This window comes from Rosa chinensis, chromosome 2 (assembly GCF_002994745.2).
Source record: "Rosa chinensis cultivar Old Blush chromosome 2, RchiOBHm-V2, whole genome shotgun sequence".
NCBI classification, from domain to species: Eukaryota; Viridiplantae; Streptophyta; class Magnoliopsida; order Rosales; family Rosaceae; genus Rosa; species Rosa chinensis.
The window spans coordinates 69,089,190-69,098,715 of NC_037089.1; positions in this window are offsets into that span (position 1 = coordinate 69,089,190).

Here is a 9,526-nt window from a genome sequence, read left to right on the forward strand (position 1 = left end):
TTTTTGTTTAATTTGATTGACCATCGTGATGACATTATCATGAAATAAGTGGGAGGATGGGATTGGATCTCAATATTGATTTTCATTACATTTTTTAAAGAATGAAAACATGATTGTGCAATTACAATCCCAAATTATTACTTCATTAAGTTATTCAGCCATACATCACACATTAGTGTAAGAACCATGACCGAAATGAGACTTGTCATTTCAAGAGACACGGTCCAAAAAATATCTAATGCATTAAACTTACTGATTAGGAAATTTTCGTTGATGACCACACTAATTTGATGAATTTATAATAGTCCGCATCAATTAGCTATTTAGCTACTTGACATGAATTTTAATTCCATGTGCCAGTTTTTGGACGGTCGCTTGTACAACTTATATTTAATATGGTTATAGGACCCCCAGCCTAAATTATTAGTTTACCAGAAACATATTTATATATAATAGCACGCACCCATGTATTTTCCCAAATTATCAACTTTGGCACCGACAAATCTTGTATCCTATGCTATAGTTGCTTGTGTAGCATGGAAGAGCAGTATAAGAGAACTCATACCTAGTCGGAAAAAAAATATAAGAGAACTCAAATATCATATATCATATGTTTGAAAATTATTATTTATTTAATCACGATAAGTGTATCAGTTACTTAGTTAACTCAACACACACACACATATATATATATATATATATATTTATAGTTGAGAACCGATTGTAATTTTATGGATCTCAGACCTGAAAGCAAAAACATATGGAGTTATTTTGATAATTAGACAACCACACTGCAAAACGGTCTTTAAACACGTAATGGTCTGTTTCTTTTTCTGGCAAAGTGCATATGTGTATTTAGGTGGTATATATAAACAATACCACATCCACTTGCAATATATGTGTAACTTATAATCAGCCTTATACTGAAAACCCTGATATTGTGTATATTATAGGTCCTTTACGTACTTGAAAGCAAGCACCATACCTTCCAACACAGACGTTTCATCCAACCTAGCTAGAGAGAACCCCCCAAAATTAGAGCCGAACATAAATTTCATATTAAATAAGAGATATTCGATCATATATATATTACCCAATTAAGCCTTTAAATTGTGATTGATTTGCAAAGTTTGAATTATAAAGCATATAGGAACCGAACGAGAAAGATTGAAGCTATTATATATAGAACAAAGGACAAAAGTATCATATTATGAGCCATTGCCACAGAACAGCTTAAATTCTTGAATCTTTGATCACTTCAACGTTCAAATCATCATATTGAAGTGGGCGTGGAGGCCGACCACAAAAGTTGGGACTGTTGGGAGGGGCAATAGCATCAATCTTCTTTACTAAAATGTGGGACATGTAAGCATCCATTAATCATATTAACTAATAAACACAACGTTTATCTTCTTTTAAATCTCCCAAAGCAAAAGAAAAGTATTTTGTCTCAGTTTTCTTATCTCCTGCCCTTACTTTTTCTCATGGATGTTTGGTGGTCTCTATCAAATAGTAGAATCATATATTTCCTGAAAGTCGGTTGCCATTGCCCTAGTTTTATTTCCTTGTGGTTCACATACCGGAAGACAACATATATGTAGCTGAAAGAAGCATTAGAATACAAAGTAATAGGAGATTATAAAAGTGTAAATTGCTTTTCTCTAATAGCTTGCCGTGAATTCTCCACATGACATTGATTTAAGAAAGATGATTTGCTACAAAAGTTAAAGGATCCACGGATTAACAAAATAGATTTGGTCCTACTCGATCTTGCTTTCACAATCACGCATGAACAATATACAAAGGAGGTTGAAGTCTTTCCCCACCAATTTTAATTAAGTGGTCGTTTTCATTCAATCATTTTGGTAATTTATTGGTTTGATAGTCCAAAGCTGGAAAGCTTCTGATTTTAATTACATATGTTATTACCTGATAGGCTTGTAAAGTGTCGTATCTACGTAGAAAGAATAGTACATGATTGTGCATTATCTAGTATACACGCATGGTAGGGAATTGGGAACATTCATAGCTACCGTATCATGAGGTGAGAAGAGTTTGTTTATGTGGATATCTCTCAAGATCTCACACTTTCATAGATAATGCGTTTCAATAATGGTATGCACTTCCATTCCTATCAAGCACTACTAGCAAAATAACAACACACACAGATTTACTGTAGTTAAAAGCCACAGATATCCGTGTGAAATAGAAATACTGACAGAAATCCGTGTGAAATGAGCATAATAGGGCCCACAATAATTTATACAATAACAATATCAACGGATATCCGTGTGAATAAACAATAGTCACAGATATCTGTGTAAAAACTAAAACATTTTCACACGGATATCTGTGTGAAAAACAATTCACACGGATTTCTGTATGTATTATAAATTAGTTTATTTTGAAATCATTAATTTTTTATGTTATGTGAATTATGGAGGGACGGATTTCCGTTACAATAAGTATTTGATACAGATTTCTGTGTGAAATGAGTAATACACACGGATTTCCGTGTGAAAATGTTGAAACAGTAATCCGTGTGAAAAAGCCAAAAAGGAGACTACACACAGAAATCCGTGTGCATAAACAATAGTAACTGATGTCTGTGTAAAAACTAAAACATTTTCACACGGATATCTGTGTGAAAAACAATTCACACGGATTGCTGTATGTATTATAAATTAGTTTATTTTGAAATCATTAATTTTTTATGTTATGTGAATTATGGAGGGACGGATTTCCGTTACAATAAGTATTTGATACAGATTTCTGTGTGAAATGAGTAACACACACGGATTTCCGTGTGAAAATGTTGACACATTAATCCGTGTGAAAAAGCCAAAAAGGAGACTACACACAGAAATCCGTGTGCATAAACAATAGTAACTGATGTCTGTGTAAAAACTAAAACATTTTCACACGGATATCTGTGTGAAAATAACAATTAGCTACAAAATTCCGTGTGAAAAAATATAGGTGTATATAAGGTTGACCATTTATTTGATATCGAAATAACGGCTGATTGAGTTAATTTTTTTTACACAATATCTATTAATACACTATAAATAGATGGGTAATGTCAAATTTATTGATTTTCAATTTTGATTTATTGGTTCGCACCAAATTCTTATATGTCTACTAATGTGGTATAACTAGTTTATTAGTTGTCAAGAAAAGTATACATTTAATGAGTAACAATGTGGAGCAAATAGATTTTATCAAAATCGACCGTTGGATGTTGTCATGATTAGAATAAATAGTTATGGTCAAAATATCAGCTATTTTTGTTATCGTTTAGGTCTCGATCTACTATATCAACCCTTAACCCTAAATACCACATAAAACTAATATGCTCATAACCGCTCATTCGCAACTTAATTTTTCGATCTGTCAGCTCTCATACTCTCATGAATATGAGGTATACCAAATAATGTAAAAATTTTGTAAAATTTATCTCCTTGTGGTTTAACTCCCCTTAGGGAAGTATCGATGTATATAAGGTTAACCACTTTATTTGATATTGAAATAATGGCTTTAATTTGAGTTAATTTTTTTACACCATACCTATTAATACGCTATAAATACCCATCTCAAATTTATTAATTTTCAATTTTTATTTTTTGGATTGCACAAAATTCTTATATGTCTACTAATGTGGTATAACTAGTTTATTAGTTATAATGAAAAGTATACCTTCCATAAGCAACAATGCGTAGGAAATAGACTTTATCAAAATCGACCGTAGGATGTTATCATGATAAGAATAAATGGTTGTGTTCAAAATTTCAGCTATTTTCGTCGTCGTTTGGGTTTCGATCTAGTAGGTCAACCCTAAATTTTAAAGACTACATAAAACTAATATGCTCATAACCGCTCACTCGTAACTTATTTTTTTGATCTGTAAACTCTCATGCTCTCATGGGTAGAAGCTATATCAAGTAATGTAAAAATTTCTGAAATTTTATCTCCTCAAGGGTCGGCTCCCCTTAGGGAAGTAGTAGCGTTTAAAGGGTTGACCGGTTTTTGGTACAGACATCTGTGTGAAATAAGTAACACACACAGAAATCCGTGTGAAAAGAACCATTCGCTACAGAATTCTGTGTGAAAAACTCTATTAGCTACAGAATTCCGTTACAACAAGTGTTTATTATAGAATTATCTGTGAAATGAGCAACACACGAATATCTGTGTGAAATGAAAAATTAGCTACTAAATTCCGTGTGAAAAAAATAGAATAGAGACAGAATTCAGTGTAAACAATAATTAACAAGATAAATACACACGAAAATCAGTGGTAAATATATATGTATTTCACACGGATTTTCGTGGTAAATTTTTTCCCGCTCACTTTTTTGGAACAAATTCAATTTCCCTCCCGTAGTAGTATTACACACGGATTTCCGTGGATTTCTTAAGTACATACACACGGATATCCGTAGCAAAGGTAAATGTATTTCACACGGATTTCCGTGTGCAATACTATAAACACACAGATATCTGTGTATAATGCTACTTAAAACCTGAAAATTTTCCACAAAATAACAACACATAGGGATTTACTGTATTTAAAAGCCACAGAAATCCGTGTGAAATAGAAATACTAACTGAAATCCGTGTGAAATACTAACAGATATGTAGCTCACACGGATTTTCGTTGTAAATTTTTTTCCCGCTCACTTTTTTGGAATAAATTCAATTTCCCTCCCGTAGTAGTATTACACACGGATTTCCGTGGATTTCTTAAGTACATACACACGGATATCCGTAGCAAAGGTAAATGTATTTCACACGGATTTCCGTGTGAAATACTATAAACACACAGATATCTGTGTATAATGCTACTTAAAACCTGAAAATTTTCCACAAAATAACAACACACATGGATTTACTGTTCTTAAAAGCCACAGAAATCCGTGTGCAATAGAAATACTAACAGAAATCCGTGTGAAATACTAACAGATATGTAGCTCACACGGATTTTCGTGGTAAATTTTTTTCCCGCTCACTTTTTTGGAATAAATTCAATTTCCCTCCCGTAGTAGCACTACACACGGATTTCTGTGGATTACTGAGCTATACACACGGATATCAGTAGCAAGGGTAAATGTATTTCACACGGATATCCGTGGCAATTCCGCTTATAACCAGCACATTGATCCAAATCTGAAGCATATCGATCCCTATTTCTCTCTCTCCTCTCCCCGAGCTGAAAACAGAGCATGGAGTCTCCGGCTCCGTTCTCCCTCCTCCGGACACCGTTTGACGCCAAACCACATCCTACAGCTTCGTATCTTCCTTGTGCAGCTGCCTGTGGTAGCCTTGAGCGGCGGCACGGCCTGTATCGGCGGCGGTAACCACGTTTCCATTTTCGGCCGTTTTGGTTCAAACCGAGATTTCTCCTATCTCCGGCCACCAAAACTCGAGTTCTTTAGTTTGTTGAACTAGTATCAAGGAGTAGAAGATGCAGAAAGAAGGACCGGACCCGAAGCAACCGTTTTTACGTTGAACGGAGCATCTATCGGAAACTGCAGTTTTTCCGGCCAAACCGGACTGTTTTGGTAATTTTCGATCACTTTTACTCATTTTCTGACTTCGTGCTAGTTATAAATGTTTCTCAAAATGATGAAACGAAGCGGAGAAGCCCAGCCCCAACACCATTGGAGGTGGTCGGCGGCGGCTCTGCCCGTAACTCCGGCGACCTTTTTCGGCCAGTTCCGGGGGTCCCAAGAGAAGTTTCTGCTCATTTTTAGATTCTACATGTCGATACGATCATTTTGATATATAGCATGTGAATTTTGGATATCGTATGATTTAGTTGTGAATTTTACAATTTCGATCGATTTTGATAGTTCGATTTGTGATATGTGAAGATCGGACCATCCGTTAGACTTGTAATTTTGATATGATGATCGTAGGACTGTCACAAATGTGGGTCTTGCAGAAACTACCTACCTATATTGATTTTCAATTTGCTTGAGACGTGTTACTCTATGACATTGTCTTGGTTGCCATACAGACGAATACCGGTAATCGAAGACAAAGTTCGGTTATGTCAAGCTCTCATCCAAACTTTTCACATTTCACTTGGAATGTTGCAGCTTGGGCAGACAATGAAATTAGTAGTACTTGCATTGTTGATGATCATGTACTAATTTTTATTCTAATTAGCATTGGTATGAAATGTAAAAAAATATCTTGCTATGAATGTAAAGTTTGAATATTTTCGATTGAGTTGTGGATTTGTTCATTTTATTGTAAATATTTGTAATATATTTAAATTGTAGAAAAATAAAAGTATTTTTTTTGAATAAAAAATAAAAGTATTATTATGTTTAGGTTGCAAATTAATTAGCAGAAATTTTTTTTTTAACATGCTGTTACTTTTACACACAGAAATCAGTGAGAGTTAGGGTAAAAGGATTTGACACAGAAATCCGTGTGAGATAGGTATGTATTTGACACAGAAATCCGTGTGAGATTGGTACGTATTTGGTACAGAAATCCGTGTGAAATAGAGTTGTTCACACGGATGCATTCCATTACGGTGATCTATATTTACGGAAAGATAGTGGGGCCCACTTCTAATATTCACACGGACAAAATAATCCGTGTGAGATAGGTATGTATTTGACACAGAAATCCGTGTGAGATAAGTACGTATTTGGCACAGAAATCCGTGTGAAATAGAGTTGTTCACACGGATTGCAGCTAATTCCGGTAATTTATATTTGTGGAATTATAGTGGGGCCCACGTAAGTATTTCACACGGACAACATAATCCGTGGCGGATGAGCATTACCCCCCCTCCAAACCACACGGTAATACCAATCTGTGCGTGCACCGTGGGTAAAAGCTATCACACACTGAAATCCGTGTGAGATAGTCTTATTACCCACAGATTAAAATCCGTGGGTAATTGTTGTTTTGCTAGTAGTGAAGTTTGAGATAAGTTGAAAAGATTTAATTACTTTGGTTGATAGAGAGGTTCATGGCATTGTTATATATTTTAACTGAAGACTCAACATTACTTTCAAAGTTATTGTGTCACACCTCGCTTGAACTGGACTATATGTTTAGGTATCAGTAAAAATAATTGTTGGACAGCCATAGTTAATTCAAACATCTGTCGAACAATTAAAATGTCGGGTATTTAGTTATCTGAAAAAAAATAATAAGGAGGCGTCAAAGATTCACAAAGAGCTTATGTAAGATATTCGATGAACTAGGCAATAGGGATTAAAATATAACAATCGGCTAAGTAGAACAATTTGTTGTATGAATACTCTTTCATCCCACTACGAGAAATTTCCAAATGGCCACCAACAATTATGGTATATAGTCTTAGCTAGCTAGAAGCACTATCACCGTGCATGAATCAAGTGAGAAATGCCTTTTTATCTTGTGCTTAACAAGGTCCACAAAACTCTCTCGAGGATGTGGCATGTGTATAAACACTCACCGGCCAGACCTCAACATAAAGCAAAACCCATTACCACACACTATAGCTAGTGTAAAAGCACCTAAAGGCAATGGTTCCATCTCAAGTACTCCTCCCTTTGATCGTTAACTTTTATCTTGATAGAAAGGAAGAAAGAAAGAAGAAGAAAAACCAATAATCACCACTTGAAAAACCTACTTGCAAGCAAGCTTTCCCTGGCCAAAAAGATGAAGAAACGTATATATAATATTATAATATGCACTTGGAACATGTATAATGAATATGATGGCACCCAATATATATTTACATGACATGACTGGTATCTACCACATAGCAACCCTAATTTTAATTTTGGGGGGGGGGGGGGGAGCGGAAGGAAGACGACGACCTGCCAACCCATGCAAACGTTGCACGCAGACAAAGCAACCCTAACCCTAAATGCTTGCGTGTGACTGAGGTCATCCTCCTCACGTGCTACACGTGTCCTCCAAAGTCAAAACAGGGGGCCAAGCCCCTGGTATTCAACTATTTTACCCCCGAATCCTATACGCACAGACATACGCGTATGCGTATTACGTATCCGTATTACGCATCCTCCTCATCACCCACCCCCACATGGCCACGTGAGCTTTCCTTTGATCAGGCTACTACCGACCGTCAGAAAAAAAAAAAGGTGCGTGGCCCCCATCCCCACAGTGTGGAGCTATGCTGATCTGGTGTGGGCCCCCGCTTCTGTCGGTCGCATGATTGCTGGGAGCTACAGAGAGAGAGAGAGAGAGAGAGAGAGAGGTGATTTGCTGGTACCAAACAGAATTTGAATGACTCAAATTGAATCCCAGTGTTTGGTGATGCCAACTCAAAGCCCAGATATGGCCATGCGCTTATTTCGTGGCTTGGCCCTGCGACCCCCACCTATGCCTCGCCTCTCACCCCCAAGTGTTCGTTTTTGGGCAAACCATGCCAACCCCCTACCCTTATTACCTCATGTCCTCTCTATCTCTCTCTCTCTCTCTCTCTCTCTTCGGAGTCCGATCCTCGGAATGTCAAAGACGTTCTGATAAGAGTGATGGTTCGGAGAAGATTTTTCATCTAGTGTAATAATTTAGATGAGCAATTTCACATAACGTACGGTACGTGTTATGTCAAACAAAATAAGATCATGAGTAGCTTATTGTTATCTCGTGTTAGTGTTTGACTAATGAAGCCTCTTTAGTCTTTACATGCTCATTGTCGCGATGAATTACATACTTTTTTCGTTGCTTGGACATCAGAATCTGCGGGAGCCGATGGAATTTGAGGGTCGAGTGATGTCAAGTGGGTTTCGTGCTTTTAAGAGGTTAGTTAAGGTGACAAAGCAAAGTGTGAACAACTAGAGGGCCCAATTAAGCAACATTATTTGACAACTTAACCAGCGCTGATTAATAGTATATATTATACGCTTCAGCTAAGCTCCTTTTTCATGTGTTGAATTAGATATGCCAAAACATGTTATTGGATTTGTCAACACGTTCCAATTGACAAAAATTAATTTTTTATTTAGCTAATGGGGGTTTCATGAAAGGATCTTCTAAAATGGGCTTCAATTAATTGGGCTGATTTTTAAAATCATTTCTAACTCCATAAATCGTTGCATCAGGTCAGGCCCATTACAGATAAACTAACTTCATCACCTCCAACTCCAAGGTTATGCTCCCAAATTCTCGTTTACAATCACCGCTCCAAGACAATGGTGTTCACCTACTCTAATTCAGTGAAAAAAATTATTGATCACTTTACATTTTTTCCTTACTCGATTACCGAGTAAATCAAAGATCTTAAGGCCTAAAACACTTGCATTCTGAAGTGTAAAAATAGGGCTGGGCATCCAAAACCGAAATTCCGGTACCGTTCCAAACCGTCCCGAAATCCACCGGTACGGGCCGGGATCAAAATCTGAAAATTACTATTTGGGCCCATCCCGTCCCATAGAAAAGGGCCCGGTACCGGTACTAACCCAATTGATCCTGGTTGATCTCATCTAGTTTAAATTAATTAAATTAAATCTTTAATTTTTTATATTACTTGGTTGATTTTGATTGGGTAGTT